We start from the raw sequence: 19,120 nt of genomic DNA, 5'->3' as shown, positions 1-19,120 counted from the left end.
ACGCCAGAGGGATTACTTCGAGAGGGGGTAGTTTTTTTGTGTAAGTTTATTTATTTTTAATTTTTTTAAATGATTCCAGTCCTGGAACTTTGCTGACATATTTCCTATGTCTTTGAAAGGTGCTTTCACTTTTGCGCAAAAGAAGCTTAAATAACACACTCAAAATGTGGTGCAAGCTTGTATGTGTCATCTACTTGAACAAAATGGAATTTCAGTTTGCTTTCTGACGACGTGCCAGTGGCCTATATTTCTGAAGAAGCAGTGAAATAGTGCCAAAGCTGAATCCAAGCTGTTTTGCGTACAGCTTTGTTCTTTTGTGTCTGGGTTAATTATGGCTCAGGAGGAAATCTTGCACCTCCTCACATGCAAACATGCATGCACACTTTTTTCTACCCATGTGCCCGTTTGCCTCAAGCTCTACACTCAATCGTGCCGCTTGGCCTGATCTGCGTGGCCATGTTGGTCTTTTTTTACGTAACATTTTCACCACAAAAAGTAGTTTACACGCTTTGCTTGCTTACAGCGAACGTAACAGCATGTTGTTTTACATCGCTTTTCCTTTTCAAGTGTAGCGTGACATCCAACACAGAGACATAGAAGACTCCATTGAGCTGCCCCTCTTTTCCAACTGTGTGTACTCAAACACCATTTTCACTCTGTTACTAGCGCCATGGGTGTTTCTGCTTGAAGAAATTCTATATCCACACAGCTTATACAGAACGTAATGCGTGACATTTGGCATGACACTTCCATCATAGATACTACTTGTCAAACTTAAGAGAACATAACACCGACCCAAAAGCAGAAAAGTCCAAAATGCTTGTTTAAAGTGAATCTCTGTAGTGTCATTTTGAGGTGTAGATGGGGAAACGGAGCATATATTGTAAAGTTTAATTAAAAACAACAACAGACTCCAGCCTTGCTCCCAAAGGGGAGCATAGTAGGAGCCTGGAAAACCCCCCACACATAAACAGCACATACAGACATTTACAATCGATCTCAAGACTTGTACATGTAGGAGAGGATGGATTGGGGGTGCGAGAGGGACGTGAGGGAACTCGGTTGGAGAACTAGCAGCTCAGCCCAAGCGAGCGCTCCAGCTTAGATGGCGTCACGGGGAATCAGTGATTTCTTTGAACATGTTTAGGTTGTCTCAGGTAGCGATGCACCAAAATGAAAATGGTCGGCCGAAACCGAAAATAAAAAATGCTTGGTCGAAAACCGAAATGGCGAAAAAAAATTAGGCCAATTTTTACTATCATTGCATTTATTATAATTAATTAAAATGCTAATATTATTATAAAATATTTATTTAGCACTGGCATTTTAAGCAAGCACAATATAAATTGAAATGTGCCCACACCGCAGACATGTTGGCTAATGGTACATTAAACACCAAACGAGGGTTGAACATTTTCTGGCGGTGCGATTGCACCTTATAGTCAATGTAGTTCGCACAGGGGGGGACGGACGCGTGCGGCGGGACAAGGTGTGGTGCACTTAAAATCGACACATTCACATATTCACCAATGTTTAAAAACACATAAATACAGTTGTTCGCACCAGCTAATTGGCTTCGGGAACAAACTGCAAAGTCACACACAGCGTCCACCCGGAGATAGCGGCAAGTGTTTCCGTGTTTAAAACTCTTGATAGCAAAAGTGCTAGCATTAGCTAAAGTATTTAGCATGGCCACCGGGATGCCGGTGAAAAAGTGGAAGTGTTCGAAGGGGCTCTTATAAAAAAAAAAAAAAAAAAAGGGAAGGCGCTGCGGGAGAAAGAGTGGCTCACCTGTACTGCAGCACACGGCAGTTGTGTCTTTTTCAACCGGCTTAAATGTTGTACACCAAGCGACGCCCCTCTTCTCCAGTGTGCGCAACGACCCCGGGAGCTGCTGTGACCGACCGGTGCAAACTCACACGGTGAAAAGCCAGCGAGAAGAAAAGGCGGACACTCACCCCCGCGTTCGCTGTTTAATTCAAACAGACGCTTGCAGCGTTTTTTTCTGCTTGCGTCACCGCAATCTATTTCTGCGATATTTTTTCGGCTTTAATTTTATTTCAGCCAAATGCCGAAAATCTTTTTCGGATGAAAATTTTCGGTGGCCGAATATTCGGTGCATCACTAGTCTCAGGTAACGTTAACAACACCTACAGTATGTCATCACCTTTAAGTGGATACTTTACTAATTTTGCAATTTTCAGCAGAAAAGGTTAATATTTGGTCTATCATGAATTTAATAACGTCATTATCATGTACAATTAACACCTTTAAAAAGGCATTTGCCACTTGCTGTCGACTGAAAATGACATCACATGTTGAGAGCTTACATAATGTTTGCAAGTTGAGCTGTGATTGGTTGCTACCTTTTTCCTCAACACAGATATTGTCATCTTCAGTCGACAGCAAGTGGCAAAATGTGTTTTTAAAGCTATTGTCAAAATAATGAAGTCATTGCATCATTTTTCTTACCGTTGAAAATGGCCCAATGAGTTAAGTAATGTTAATGTTGCTAGTTACATTGAAGTGCTCTGTATTTCCTCAAGTCTATTGAAAAACATTCTAGGCTCTGTTCCAATGTTCCTTTCACATTTCAAATGAAATTGCGGATGAGTATTTTTGTTGCTGTGTGTGTATTCTGTCTATGAAAACACCGTTTGACTCCTGTGTAGAGATCCAAGTTATTTTACCCCCCCAAATTTTACTATAATATGTTGGATGCAGCCACATTCATCTAAACACCGTATTGTGATAAATATTGTGTTTGTGGAATATGAGTTAAGCAGCAAAATCCACCCGTTTTTTTCCATCTCAGGTGGCAGCCATTTTTCCACTTGCTGTCGACTCAACTTGACATCACAGTTGCTCCGGACTCAGGTAACAACCAATCACTGCTCCGCTTGCAAACGTTACATGAAAAGTGAGGTGTGATTGGTCATTACCCGAACCCTGAACAACTGTGATGTCTTCTTCAGTCGATGGCAAGCGACAAAATGGCCGCCCCCTGAGATGGATAAAAATAGGTGGATTTTGCTACTTGCTTCATATTCCAAACACGATAGAGGTAGTCCTCAGCTTACGAACACAATGTGTTCTAAGAGGTTGTTTGTAATTGTAAATGGAATTACATAAAAAAAAAAAAAAGTTAAAATAATATAAATGTATAAAACATTTTTTAACATGAAACAAATTATATACAGTATATACTTTCTATACAGTACCTAAATAAAAAAATATACTAAACTACATCATCCATCCATTAGCTGAACCTTTTTTCCTCTCGATAATTTTGATTACATTTTTACACAGTACAATGCAACAAATACTGCTTACTGTACATAGTTATTGACTTGAGTCCATGTCAGGCTGCCGAAGTGGAAGGCATTGTTGGTGTAAAGTTCTCAGCAAAGTATGTTTTCCAACTGTCCTTGAAGTGTACATGAATGTGATTGGCGCCTATGATGAGTCAAGATGGCGTCCGCCGAGTCAAATTCAAGTGATTTGGAAGCGGAAGAGATATTGCATGTTTCGCTACTACGGCGATAAAGAAGACGACTGAGAGTTGCTTCTCATGAATATCCTCCAGGAGAGCCTCTGAAATGTACTCACAGCGTGGCGCCAATATCGGATGCATGAAGAGTGCGTGCGCCGTGGCCACTAGCCGTGGCTGCTCTGCCGTTCATCGCCGGACAGAGGGGTAGTTGAAATGCGCAAATGGCGCGGTGCTGTTTGGCGGGGTTGTGGCAGAGAGAGGAACTACAGTACAGTACTGTACCGTAATGTATGATGTGGTGCGCACTTAAAATATTAACTTGCGAGTGAAATATGGAATTTATGGACATCAGTTAGCACTTGTTCGTAAGTCGGATGTTCATAACTAGAGGACTACCTGTATTAATCAGAATGCCTTTAGACTAGTGGTGGCGCAGAGATCATATTGTCAAGAAATTTTTGGGGTTAACTTCCCCTTTGACCCCTCCCCAAATCCTGTTGTTGTTGTTGTGTAGGCTTTCCTCCGTGCCCATCCTCATCATGGCTCCACATGAGTACACAGATAAGGCAAGTGGTCCTGGGTGGACTCATAGCTGTCTGTCACAGCGTCCTTTGCTTATCTGACAGGTTTGGCAACTCAGTAAATGTGTTAGTATTACACAAAAGGATTCTCGGGTGGTTGCTGCCCGTGCATCCATTCTGGATTCATGGAGGCGAGAGCAGTGAAGTGTGAATCTGCGCAACATATTCTGCGCAGGGTGAAGGTGTAAGCGCCAGGGAATCTGGCTTGTAAACACTGAGAAAATACATAATTGGTTTGTCTATGAAGTGATTTTTGTTTTTCATAAGGTTTCTGAATATCTAACATGGTCCAGATTTGGACAACGATGAATACAGTCTACACAGCTTTTAATGCTCTTCCCAATATCCTATCCTTATGAATCAAATGCATCGTCTATCCCCCCACCATGTTGTCATCTCCCCATGCCCCACTAAACCACCCCCATACTGCACTCATATCTCTCCATCCACTGCACCATCCCCCACCATTCCCACTGAAATTCCCCACTGACCTTCCACTCTCTGTATGCACCCATACATTCATAATCACGCTCTCAATCGTGCATGTACACTGGTACGGACCAGTTGCATGCATAGATAAACAAAAATAAATAAAAAATTGCGAAACAATGGATGTCGGTGCACTGCTAATTCACGCTCAAGATTACAAAGCAGAATCTACGTAATCCCAAATGTGCATTTGTCAGTATCATTTGTGAGGGATTAGACTGAGCAGTTTTTTGACTTTGTGTGGAGTCGATGGCATCGTAGGTGGCAAAACAAAATTTGTCTGCTTCAAGTTTATGAAGTCGAATTGTCACCATTTCTGACATGGAGCTCGAGTTGCCCTGATTATAGAAGTATTTCACTGTCTACCGTGTCCCTTTTCCTCTCATCCTTAGATGTGATAACGATCTGCTTCATTGGTCGTCATGAATTTAACATCTGCAACTGCAGGGGGGCAGAGTCAGCGAAAATCTCCCATCACCTTTTTTCTGCCGTGTTTTGCACATCCGCATTAGGGCCAAAGCCGTGTTTGAAACCGCAATATTTCCTCCTCCTGCTTGTGGTTATCTTCATTTCGATATAACAATAGCCATTTAACAAAGTTTGTCTGCCTCAATGTTAGGAGATCTGTATTCAAATCTCTGTTGTGGGTTCACGTTATGTGCATGATGATCGTGCGGTTCCCCAAATCCAGATGGGATACACGTCATGCACTTATTACCCGCGCCTCTAAAGCCCATATCTTGACGCTAAGCGCTGAAGGCTTGTGAGGGTGTGCGCATATAGCGGATGTTATTTTTTTTGTCAGGGTTTGCTCAAGGTCACAAAGCATCGCCAAGACATTCGCTAGATGTTCGCCAACATTTCTAATGGCTGCAAACTCTTTTTCTTGATGCCAAGAAATTTGTTTATAAAAAACCCCCATTAAAACTGTTGGCGAATGTCTAGCGAACATCTTTGTAACGGGTCCACAAAATAAGACGTTACATGTTTTATTCATGATGTTTATCTCCATTTTTTTTATTTCAATTAACAACAATTATCCCTGGGGTAATCAACCAATCCGATCTAACTGTTAAGTCTAACAAAAAATATAGAAAATGGGTGTAAACGACTTCAAGTACTGATATGAGAAGTTTCAAAATGGACGGTCTTTGCGATATGCCTTTTCATTCACTCACTTTGCAGTGTCTACTGATTGGCTAATCTGAGATTTCTTATGACCTTTATATTACTCTGCAATACTTCAAACTCAGAAGCGTCAATTTAGAAATCCTGCAATATCATCAATACCTCCTTTTTGAAATCCTTCAGGTGCTTCATGGGCAGAGATTCAAAATAGATTAAAATAATAGTTAAATGTGCCCTTACTTATTTAACGATGTGTTTATGCGGACTAGCAAGCAAGGGAGTGATATTTTCACCAATACGAAGTGTCTAACCTTTAGCAAACAAACTGCAGCAACAGTTTGCCGCTTATCTCAGTGTGTCTGTCAGTATGGCTACGCTTGTTTCTTGCAGCTAAACCGTCATCCTTCCAAGGATGCTGTGGCTCTTTTAAAGAGCATTTACTGGCATCTGCTGTGTCACTCCATTTCCTCCTCTGCTGGTCCAACGTCAACAAGTGAAGTGGAGACAGTTGTGTTTGTTTACTTGGTGAGCCCCACTGGGCCACTGCACTGGATGGGGATCTCCTTGCAGCATGCCCAAAGTGATCATTAGGAAGTCTGCAACTCCGATTGAGCTATTAACTCAGATTAGTGCATGTCGTTTTAGCAAGGATGCCGAGTGAGAGAGGAGGAGAAGAGCGGAATTAATGGGTGGTTATAAACATTACTCAGCCTCAACCTTTTGCCTTCACTCCCATCTCCAATGCATTTTAGCCTCATTAATGCCCCAAAAGGGGGCATTCTTGCTTCATTATTTCTCCCAAATAGAGGATTTTCCAGGGGACACGATTTGCATTCCTTGCATTGTCTGCCGAACGTATCAGCATGATGTGACGTATGTACGTGGGGAGTGCACATACGTGAATGTGCACTACATTCTGCGCAATGCCCGAAAGCGTATGGGGAAAATCCAGCTGGCTGATGAGCCTTCAATTCAACTTTGAATAAGTCAGTTAATAAAACACAGTTAGGCCGTTTATCAATGACTTTCTTTCTTCACTGCTGGCTTCTCACGCCATCACGACCGCATACAAAAGGAGTTAAGCCACTTGGACTTCGGATAGAAGACGACACGTTAGCTTCGTGCTAGCTAGCTGGTACGAAAATACAGATGGATTTACTGGGCAAAAGCAAGAAAAACACTAGTGTGCCACTATAGAATCTTTTTAAAATCGATTATTCCATCGAGTAATCGACTAATCGTAGTAGTCATAATTTATTATCTTCTTTTCATATGCATTATTAAACGCCAACAAAATTAGCCTATGCTAAACGGTTAGCCAACCTATGGCAGAGTGCTAACGCATTTTGAGTGAATGCTTTATGACGCAAATCCTCGCAAAAATACACAGAATGAGAAGGACCGTCTGTAGTTAGTCACCAAGTTTGACGGACTTAAACCTGCTTCCGTGTTTTTTTATGAGGCTTTGCGTCATTTGGCACTTGGTTGAAAGGTGGGCGTCGTCATTGACGGAAAGTGACGATTAATGGAAGTGGCTGCGTCAATGTTGCGTTGTACACTCCAGTTCAATACCTACGTTATGCGTCCTCAAATAAATGAGGAAATGTACAATAAGTAACCGATTCAAGTTCATTATGTGCTCGTTAATGTGAACACAAATAACGAGTGTGAGTCTGAGCTCTAGTAGTGGCACATTATTGTAGCATTATGAAATGAAGGACAAGCTACTTGTAAGGCTAAATTGGCCAAACATAATTAAATACTTATGTACTTATGTAAAATAGTTCTATAAATTACATCTTAAAAAAAAGTAAATATTACTTGTTTTTCAACATTTTGTCAAGTAAAATGTTCTTGTTCTGTTGGCAGATAATTTTGCTTATTTGAATTTGAATTAAATATTTCTTATTTTACTATATTTAAAATTTCTACTGTCCTTTTTGCAGGAGTCCCGGTGAAGTCATTTTACACAATAGTAATGTTTCAATCACTGCATTTAACAAAACCCATTTTACCACATTTTTAGCCTCTTTTTTTGAACAATACCTCACAACATAGCACTCATTTTAATATACATTATATCAAAAAAGGTGAGCTTGCACTGCGACTATATACCTGTCACAGTGGCAACGACGTTTTATTAAGTAATGCAGTTTTTCTACTGCACAGCCACTGTCACATACTGCATATCCAAGTTTCACTGCACCGTGTTATAAATACGACTGTCAGCAATAATATACAATGTAGGTCCCATCAGCCACAGGAGGAGATAGAGTAGAAGTCAGCGCGACAGTTAAACCAAATGTAAAGCAAACACATCAGTCAGTTGTTATGAATCATCCATTCATTTATCAATTTGCTTTAGTGCTTGTCCTCATTAGGGTCACGGGTGGGTTGGAGTATGTCCCAGTGGCGAGTACAGCCAATTATGTCGCACATAGACAAACAAGCACTGACACTGTCAATGGGCTGTCGCTATCGAATATTTTTACAATCGATTAATCAGATAATTACATTTTGCATTAAAGTGCATTACAAACTAATTTTTGCGCATTACTGTTTATCAGGGTCGGATTTAAGAAATTTAGGCAAAGGTAGGCTTGGGGCTCTTTCGAATGAGAAGACAGATACATATATTTTAAATAGAAATGTTCAATACCACTTTTTTTTTCAGACTGATACCGATACTCAACTGTTGAGTAGTCACAGATACTGATACAGATAGCCCTAATACATAAAAATTCCCTCCCCAAAAAAAGACATATTATTTTAAAGGCAGACCTATACACCCAAATATAGTATTTTTCTTTAAAATTGCATGATATCATTTTGTAACTCTCATAGCACATCCCTGTGTCGTTCTGAAACAAACACACACAACACAGTATAAGGCTTCTTATTCAGTGGCATACTTAAGTGCTAATGTAGAAATTTCCGCTGCATCTCTGAGGCAAATACTGCACTCTCTACTCCACTATTGTACAGTGCTCAGCATAAATGAGTACACCTCCTTTGAAAAATAACACTTTAAACAATATGTCCATGAACACAAAAACAATTTCCAAAATGATGACAAAACTAAATTATGTTTGACTTATGAAATTAAGGTGAATAATATTAATTAGAGAACAAAATTTTCAGTTTTACTCAAATAAGGGTGTTGCAAAAATGAGTACACTTCACAGAACGTCTCAAAGCCCCGTCTCATTATTCAAGCAAACTGTTGATTATAAATCACTTTCCCATTTGTTTTTGTATTCATTGAGATCTTTTTTTAAAATGTTACTTTTGAGCACTAACTACACTATGCAGTACATTATGTTGCTGGTTACATATTTCAAACCCTTCCTGCTCAGCGAAAACCATATACCCCCCAAAATAATGATTTCATGCTTAAAGTGACTTCTTAAGACAAAACTCTGGGCCAGTTTGGAAAATGCATCATGACAAGCCTAAAAACAGGCTGGATGCAACTCACAGGAGAAACAAGTGATGCTACAAATATATCAACATTGTTTAAAATGTCCAACAGCACATGAAATCATTTAAAATGAGCTTAAAAATGTCACGTAGCCAAGGTAGTGACCTAAATGTTCTAAAAATACTAACAGTCATGCGAGTGGTAAGCTGCAACGATAATGAGCACTCACAAGTTCAAAGAGATGAAGAAATACTTATCAATACAGGTGAAATGTCACCAGCTTTACCGTTACTCACTACTTTTGCGTCCCCAGCAGGCATCGATCTAGTTGTTGCCGCTGCAGGCTGTAAGTTGCATAGATGCAGTGAAAAGACCGTATTTGTCATTTTTGGTAACTTGGCAATAAAGTTTTTGCTTCCTTATTCTTTTCAACCCTACTGGGATAACTTAGTTTCATTTTTTACGTTCTCCTTTCTTGTCAGTGTTGCTCACTGCCGTCACTTCTCTTTTTTTCCCGATTTTCGTGATTTTTTTTCCCTCCCCTGCGAAAATTGTAGAAAATGCGCTGATATGAACTTATGGTAAACGTTAGCGGGCAGATGAGTTCCCCCTGACCTCTCACGCTTTGAGGAGGTTACATTATGATCAAAGTTCAGCTGCTAAGCTCAGCCTGGAGATGGATACACTGAAGCTGGTTAGCTGCCGGACAATTGCATGCACACATCAACGCAGAGCGCGCACACACATTTCCAGGCTTACGGGGGCTGCGGACTAAAAACACATTTGTTGAAATACTTGATGTACATGGACAAGCATAACAGAATGAGAGCCTTTTGATTGGTCTGTATTGTGTGCAGAAAACGCCGAAGGACATTGCAAATAGGTTTATGAGAAGAAGAAGAGTAGACCAGGCTATATCAAAGAAAGCCCTTTAAAGATGTTGTGGGTCAGGATGGGTGCAGTCATTGATTTCAGAGTGTTTTTGTAGAGTAGATGGACATTTAACAATAATGATAATAAGAAAAAAATTGTATGTCCAAAAGGTCATCTTTGAGGTTGGGTTTTAATCTGCCACGTACCACCGGGTTGCTATTGTCTGCGTACAGAACAGAACAGAAGATAGCTCATGTTCCCCAGAGATTTTGTCAGAACAATCACCATGGCAACAAGGTCACAATCTGAGCATGAAAACAAGACCAAGGAGATCAGAATTTAAACCGCTGCTATAAATGACGACGTGCTTTACTAACGTCGCTTTTCTCACTTGCATCAGTCTGAATGCTAGCAACAAAAGCAAACCCAACAATAAAAATAGGATTGCTGTTGATTTGACAATGATTGTGCTAGACTATATTCTGCAAAATGTTTATTTATCCTCCAAATTTCAAGACTGCAGTTGGTAATTACGAATGCACAAGTTGAAGCAGCAGCAGTCCCAGAAAATCAGTCACGGGTTTGGATCATGTTGTGCGTAAACATCCCCTATTGTAAAGAATTTTTTTATATCTTGACATTAATGTGCCAGCCTGCGAGTGTGATTCAAAGGAAGGCTGCCAGCCCCCACTGCAACAAATTCAAGTTGTGAAAAAGATTTACACGTACCCTTCAAAAGAACGGCCAACATCCTAAAACCACAGAAATGATGCCGTCAAAAGAAGCCAATGCCGTCACTCAATTTTTGAAGTACATTTTGTTTGCGCAGCCATATTCAGAAAAAGCAGAGGAATGTGGCTGAAATATTATTCAGCCCAACAAAGCCGGAAGTGACTTAAAAAACCAACAACTCGTGAATCGCTTCACTTGATCTCCCTTTGGATGAAATGAGGCCAACCGTAATGTCGCATCAAATGTACCGTGTTTTACGTGGAGCCGAGCATGCAAGCAAGAAACTGCATAGAAGTTTCTGCTTAGTCGACGTCAACATTTTTGGAGCTACAATTCATTTGTACAAAACAAATGAAATTTTGTCCTTCTAAGATTTCTAAACTTTCTAAAATACTTAATGGTGTCTGAAAATATTTCACTTTTCTGTTGGTGCCCCCTCCATCTTTTTTTTTTAAATGTCAAATTACCATGAAAATAAACTGTGTTGAGTGTTTGAGAGATCTTAATTTTTGTAATATGAGATCTTAAATCTATCCAGTAAAAAAAATACTACAAGCTCTCACCTCCCTCTTAAATTATTTTACTCTCTCTTAATGTAATGACCTCTGATGTTTTGCCAAATAGAACTAAACAGTACATCTCAAACAAAAAGTATTTTAGCAGTTGATGACAATTGATGACCCAATAAAAACTGACCCAGGGACCCCGTTGGATTGCAAGTGCAACCCTATCTTTGAGAAAGGCTTAGCTTTGACGAGAATATGGCTAATGTCCAATAATACACGGTATATACAGTCATCTCCAAAAGTATTGGAACAGCAAGGTCAATTTCTTTGTTTTTGCTGTATACTGAAGACATTTGGGTTCAAAAGATGAATATGAGACAAAAGTTCAGAAAATTTTCCACCACGATATTTACATCTAGATGTGTTGAACAACAGCATCTTTTGTTTGAAGTCACTTTTCAAGTGGACAAAAGTATTGGAACGTGACTGATGGGTGTTTCTGGTTGCTACGGTGATGCCTGTTAGATTGATTGCTTAAACATTAGATAGATTAGATTAGCTGGTCGAATACCAAAGGACATCCTGTATGGTGAACTGGCCACGGGTCATCGACCTGTGGGACGGCCTGCGCCCTGCCCTATGCTAAAAAGACGTATGCAAGCCTGACCTGAAGGCAGGTGCCATTGATCCATCACATCTGGAAAAAGTGGCCTCAGATCGTGCTGCTTGGCAATCCATAGTAAAGGCAGGCATCATGCAAGCTGAGGAGATGAGAGAGATCAAATGGGGAGAACAAAGAGCTCGTAGACAAACCAGGCCGAAACTGGTATCCAAAAGTACACAGGGAATTGACTTCATCTGCACCAAATGAATTTGCCACTCATGCATTGGACTATATAGCCATAGCAGGAAATGCAAAAAAAACACAGACCAAGATGGCGCAAACTTCATTGTTTTACGAGACAGAAGGATGTTAAGGAGATAGATTAGAGGGCTTATTTTTGGCTTTGGGTTTCGCCCGTGACAACTGAATTTGTTGTTAAGCCAGAGACCACGGCTCACTTGAAAAGTAAGTGGCTTCAAAAGGTGGTCTGTCCTGAGATGTTTTAAAACATTTAGGTGTAAATACCATGAAATAAAAGCTGGAATTCTCAACTTTTGTGTCTTATTTTGAGCTGAAACCCAAAATGTCTAACCTGGCAATAGCCAGATTAATCATTGATTCACTCAAGAGAGTTCTCCAGAATATCAATCTGGGACTGCTCCACGGTGATTTGCTTGGGAAAGGCGGGACATTCTGTACAATACTTCGAGCTGATTGGACAATGCGGCATCTTCTTCACGTTTGTTTTTGACCAATCACGGCATTGGATGAAAACGTCGTCATCGGTCTTGTCTTAGGGGAAAAAAAAGCACGAACATCTTTACCAGATAAAAATGCACGAAGCGCAGCTGTTCAACGTTCAACATTCAACAAGGAAACGGTGAGTGATTCTGCAAGAATATAATAAATTGCATCGTCCATTCCTCCATGTTAGATTATTTTGTTTCCCACAATGTCGGCGGACTCGGCGCTTCCTGGTTTCCTCACAGCTGCCCAAACACAATGTCGCTCTGTGATTGGTCCGAACCACAAGTGATTCCGATCGGTGGAAATCAACGGGCACCAGATGTATTCTCCGGAGTGTGTGAACTCACAAATACCGAGAGAATTCACTTTGCAGAGCAAGGTTACAAAATGTCTTGAGTCTACAACAAAAACAAAGGACTAGGGGTGGGTGATATGGTCAAAAAAGTATATCACGATATTTCAAAGAAATTTGCGGTGACGGTATTTTGGACAATATTGGTAATAATTACTGAACAATAGATTTGTGATTGGTGCTTCGGAATATCACTTTTATTGCAGCACGATATTTAAGACAGCTTTTTTGACAATGGAAATGTAAACAAAGTGCAAATATAGCAATCGTAATGGAATAAAATGGAAATAAAAACAGGCCAGGTAGTGTTTAACCGGCAACCCTTCTGCGAGCGTTATTCTGCCGTAAATGTCTCTGATTGGTCAATGATCAGAGGAGCGAGAAAATGCTGTGATTGCTTGTAGGCATTACTAGCTGGTGTGAATAACACAAATGTGCATGTTTACGCAGCTCGTCGAGAGCACGTTAGCTTAGCGGCCGGTTAGCATCACAAACTCACGTGTCGTCGACTAGATGGTGAGTTACTGGTCACGGTAAAATAAACACAGCGGGCTGTTTATCTTGGCTAAACAATACGCGGCCGCTTCAGTATTATCCAAACTCAGAAAAAAAAAAAAGTATTATCCAACAGCCGTCTGCTTTTTTTTTCTTTCATAAGGGGTGCGTCTAATCAAGAGTGCTCCGGTAATGAAATCTTGTTCACGCCTGTCAAGGCGCTATCTGTGACCCCTGCACGATCTGTGACGCGCATGCCCGGAAGATCGGCCATCTTGGATCGCTAACCACGGCAACAACACTAAAACAAAAACCTTCATATGCCTGCGCGATAATGCGCATTCGTAAAATGATACATGAAAAAAAACTCTTAGGTTCTTGATAAATTTTAAAGTAACTAACTAAGTAACTTTTGATCCTATACGTTTTAAAGATGAACATTTTACTTTACATTATATTTCCAGTGAGCCTTCATGGTTATACTTTACAGTAGGTCTGCGGTGTGTGTGTTTTAAATGACCCCCACTCCTAACCCAGTCTCAACCTCGATGCTATTGTAACCCTAAGATGTTGTTGTCGTTTCCAGAGGCTGGGTAAAAGGCGGGCTACGAATAGCTTGGAGTTGATGTTTTCTGGCATCTTCCTGCTAAATGAACCAGACACGGCAGGACAGGATTCAAGCACGTCTCTCTTATTTAACTCTCTTCTCGAACGAGTCTGGCTCGGTTACACCTCCCTCTCTCTCCTCTCTCTGCGCATAGGACATGCGCAGTACACAAAACACTTCAGCATGTAAAACTAAAATAAATACAAAACCAAAGGTAATAATTCACAAAACAAATATAAGTCAATTGCAAGTAAATAAAAAAATACACATTTGCAAACTTGTTGCGCTGTGATAATGGCCACACATTGTTGAAAAGACAATAAAAATAAACCGTTCCCACTCCCACAGCAAACTATAATTACGGTATGTGTATTCGTACAAGATATGCTTGGGTACAGAACTGTTTTGATTAAATCAAATAAACAAAAACAAACGTGCACCTGTCCTGTACCTTTCGCAATGTCTGTTTAATTTTGCGTGTGTGGTTGCCGTAGTTAGCGATCCAAGATGGCCGATCTTCTGCGCATGCGCGTCACAGATCGTGCAGTTGTCACTGGTCGTGCCTTGACAACGCCAAACAACTCGTCCTCCTTGCGTGTCTTTAGCCTGCGCCTTCTCTTAACTTTAACAGCAACGGTTCTCCTGCACAATTTGCAAACAATTCTTTTTTTTTTTTTTGCTTCATATCTGACCTCTTGTAACCAACCATACAACGAAGGTAGCTCACTCCCACTTTGCCGAAGACGCGACAGAACTGGCTCACACGCTCCGACATTGTTTTTCTGCAGCGGCGAACGATGTATGTACGTCCAAATGGACACGAAGACGTATGATGTTACTCACTACGTCATCCTGTAAAAAAAAATTGTTGCTGAAAGTGCAGAGAAGCAGAAACAGTCTTGTCGCACACTTGCACAAGGGTGAGTGTGAGGTGTTTTGGAGTTTTGTTCAAAGACAGAGTGAGTGGTAATTACACTGCCTTGTTGCTGCAAGCAGATTTACTCGAGCAAGATATTTGACCTCGGGCAGTATTACAGTTATGCAAATTTTTATCCGCAGAGAAAAATGTATAATCCTCATTTTAGTGTCTTGTCACGGCAATTTGAAGGCCTCAGTCTTGAGGCCGGTGAGGGTGCTTGGTTGAATTCATTCTGTAGCTGGTATTGAGCTCTATATTATTGGAAGGAGGTCTTAGAGAAAAGAAAAGGAAAAATAGAGATGCGTCCCATTTTCTGCTGTGGCTAAAAGGCTAATCTCCTAATTCCCATTAGAGTTCATTCCCTCGGAAAATAGGTTCTATTATCCAGCATGGCACATATTTCCTTACTCAAGGGTAACCGTGCCGTAGGCCGTCTTGCCGTGTATTCAGGCTGTGACAACCAGGGCTCATCATGTCAAGTGATCATGAAGGGCTGTCATTGGTATTACAGTTGGCTTATATATTTGTTTGGATTTGACCAGAAACTTATGATTCTATTTCTGTTCTCTTTTGAATAGAAAAAAAAATCATCATTCCGCAACAGTTTCACATTTTATTATCATGTTTGTACAGTACCGCTTTGGCCTTGTTTTGTTTTTCTTTTCCGTATGTTCCCCTAATCTCCTTCTCTTCCACCTTAAGACAAAGAGTGAAGAGAAAGAGAGAGAGAGAGAGCAAAAACGGGGATCAATCAACATCTCTCGTGATTATTTCAATAGACCTGTACGTATTCTTAATAAACTGGAAAATGGGATAACAATTCCATTCTTCTAAACATTTAAAAACAGTTTTTTTTTAACAGCTTTTAGACTTTGTAGTGTTGGCTTTTAATCAGAATTTCTTTTGCAACTTTACAGCCGTTGAACCGTTTCAAGCTTCTATTCACTCTTGGCCTCAGCTTCAATGGCCTAAATATTTTAATATCAAACTCACAGTAGAAAGTCAACCTTATCGCAAACATTAAAATAACAGAAAATAAAATTGCACTTGTTTTTTTCCCCCCTTCATGGTTTTACTAAAGTCGCATAGTAAAGCATAAGTAGATAGCGGTGAATAATTTTAGTTGACAGCCTTAGTGGTTTACAACTGCAACAGAAGCCATCTACGTCAGGTCTCAAAATAACCAGATAATGGAGCTGATCCATTTCTATAAACGATGGAGATTCTGTGCGCTCAATTACAAGCCTGTTTATAATTGAAACATGTTTGAAGCTGTTATTTATAAATGGCTACATATTGAAGTTTTAAGGCTTAAGCCACCGTGTAATCGGTAAATATGTGGTGAGCCTGCTGTGTCGAAGATGGGGAAAAACAAGACCCGCAGGACAGAACGACATGCAGAGGAACAGAAAGCAGAGGGTGCAGCCTCAGCAGAATGTGTTAAGCAGCTCCTCTAGAATCTTGGTTACTGAGGCGCATCTGGCTGCTGTGCTGATTTGGTGCCGGAAGTGTCAGCTGTCCTACTAAGCAGCCTGCCCTCAAACCGTGTGTGTTTTCTACATCAGGTCGGCTTTATCGGTGAAATAAGGAAGGCGACAGCATGCACCAATCAGCACGTGTGATTTAATTTGGATAACACCTCAGCGTGAAGGTTTCCCGATCCAAACCTGTGTTTCATCTCAAATGCTTTTACATCTTTTGGAAAAAGCCTGTGATAGTTTTTGAAGAAGTGGCTCTTTATCTTAATGAGCTCTCATCGTTTTATCCTACCAGAGAGAAGCCTCGCCATCTGCCAAGCAGGATTAGTTTCATCGGGAAGTTTACTGTGTTGCTGCTCATTTCCGATAAAGCTTGACTGCTGCATGACCCTTGCTATGGAATTAACAAAAACAGCAGGGAGAGGCCAGGGTGCACACAAAGAGTTAAAATCTCATCTGTTTTTGCTCGAGTCTGCTATGTATATAGGGCTGGGTTTCAAAAATTGATATATCGATATCGAATCGATACTCCTTTTCATTGTCCAATATCGATTCATAAAACCATAAATTGATACTTTTGAATATGGTTACCAAATGGAAATGTGCCCTTCTGTTATTCAGAGTTCCTCAAGATCCATTTAAATGATTAATTATTGTTTTGATCAGGTCATGTTCAATAAAATATAGATGATTAATGTATTGGATTCAATTTTAAATGTAAATATTCATTTATAAAAAAATTTATACTAATGTGCACCAATTAAGAGCAAGAGGTTTCTATTTGCAGCATTGATACTTCTGAGAAAGTCTTCAATATAAAAGTGAAATTGGTACTGCATGAAATCCTTAACTGAATCGAAAATCAATGTGAATCGTGAATCAAATCGAATTGGGGCCTTTTGAATCGATTTTGGAAATCTGAATCGATACCAGCCCTAAATGTATATGCTTCCTGCAAAGTGTCCAACCCTGACAGTTAGCGAGTGGTGTACAAATACTTTGTTGCTGTTTTTAAGTAGATTTTTCTATCGGTACTTTACTTGAGTGTTAATTTCTTATAAATCAAAATAGATACTGTATCTGCATTTTCTACTTAAAATAGATTTGTTAAGTTTTTCCAACTAGATGATGGTACCACATAAAAAAAGATGTAAATAAGGAGTTGTAAAGTCAACTTTGTCTGAGGTCTTGACTAATTGATTTAGATTAACCCCAGCCTATGGCTGCGACTAACTCCCGCTCACAGCTCTTGTTAGCTGCTCCGGCTAATTCCGGCTTGCTCTGCCTTTCGACGTGCTTCACAACGGCTCCCAATTCGCCGCTGCTTGCCGAGATGCTCGTTCGTTCACGCAAAGTAGGAATTGGTGTTAAACTTGCGGTGTGTGGTGTCTCTCTGAGCCACCGTAGTGTGTGTGCTTCTGTTTGTATTTTGGCTGTATTCTATGCTATAGCAACATCTAGTGGTCACTTATTACACACTGTACCTTTTAACGCAACAGATTTGGAAAAGCAAGACATTCCCAACTTCTCAAGGTTATTATAGTTAACGAAAACTAACAAACATAAAAAGTGTGGGAAGAAGCAATTTTGCCTTTTGCAAAGACACATTCCAGTTTCTGTCTAAGAGCTGAAGTGATGTCAAATCTACCTGAATAGCACCAACCTGCCACTATACTGCAAGACGTTTTAAAATGTATGTCCACTGGAATCTCCAAGATTTGCTTGTTTTCCACGCATGAATGCTTTTCAGACTTCTGGAACAGAGATAATAATTAAGAATAAAAACTGTGTAAGTACAGTATAACTGCATGATGACCACATACGCAGTATGAGGGCTAGTTAACATTACAGCTGGTTGCATCATTGATGCTATGTTTCTCCATTTGCAATTTATCAGCGAGCCTCTTATATTTGGAATATTTCATTATGCTCCCGTGACCTACAATCGTATGGACTTAATGATGATAAATCCTGACTGCGAACAAAGGAAATGCGTGAGTTGCATCACCCTGCTCCAACAGTGCACGTGTAGTAAAATACGATTGCTGGATGTCATAGTGGAATTAATCATGAGTATGTAATGTCTTAAAATCTAGGTCATGCCATTATGTAAACACAATACACACATTCAGCACGAACATCAACTGTATTGTCAAATTCTATTCTATTGAATGGAATGTCACCAAATTCGAGCTTTCATGCTGCTGCCTGGGTTAGTGCATAGTTTCCTTTGTAATGATAATATTTTCTCTAATATTCATCATACACAGACTACAGCTGTCCTATCCGGCCTCTGTGCATGATGAACAGATGAAGCCTGCTCGGGCGAGCGGCGAAAACGTCTTCAAAGACAACCAGAACAGTCCAGTTGCGATCGATTCGATGCCCTGAGAATTACATTGACGTGGATGAATGAGAACATTAACAGACATCTGGTGTTTATGAGCAGGTAGAGCAAAAGGAAGAAGACTGTTTTTTTGTAGTAGTGTTTTCATCAACACTTTGAGTTCCATCTTAATGGTTGAAGATTTTATTTAAACATCGATGCTGCTCAGCAGTGATCATAGTCCCGTCAGAGTTCAGGCATCAAGGTAAATCTATCGGTGTTTAGCCAAGCGGAACTAAACCACCTTCACTATAAATCACTCTCAGGCTAGCCTGGAGGGACCGAGGAGCTCTGCTGGCTGAGGCTGCC

At 40.3% G+C, this 19,120-nt stretch overlaps 1 protein-coding gene across 2 annotated transcripts in view; it reads left to right on the top strand.

Moving 5' to 3' along the window:
- LOC144043383 (low-density lipoprotein receptor-related protein 8-like) overlaps positions 1 to 19,120 on the top strand; it is an 85,763-nt gene that overhangs the window by 1,580 nt on the left and 65,063 nt on the right. The window lies entirely within an intron of this gene.

Source organism: Vanacampus margaritifer, chromosome 2 (assembly GCF_051991255.1).
Source record: "Vanacampus margaritifer isolate UIUO_Vmar chromosome 2, RoL_Vmar_1.0, whole genome shotgun sequence".
In the NCBI taxonomy this organism is placed as follows: domain Eukaryota; kingdom Metazoa; phylum Chordata; class Actinopteri; order Syngnathiformes; family Syngnathidae; genus Vanacampus; species Vanacampus margaritifer.
Note: the sequence above shows the minus strand (reverse complement) of the source record. Positions and strands in the feature narration are given on the sequence as shown.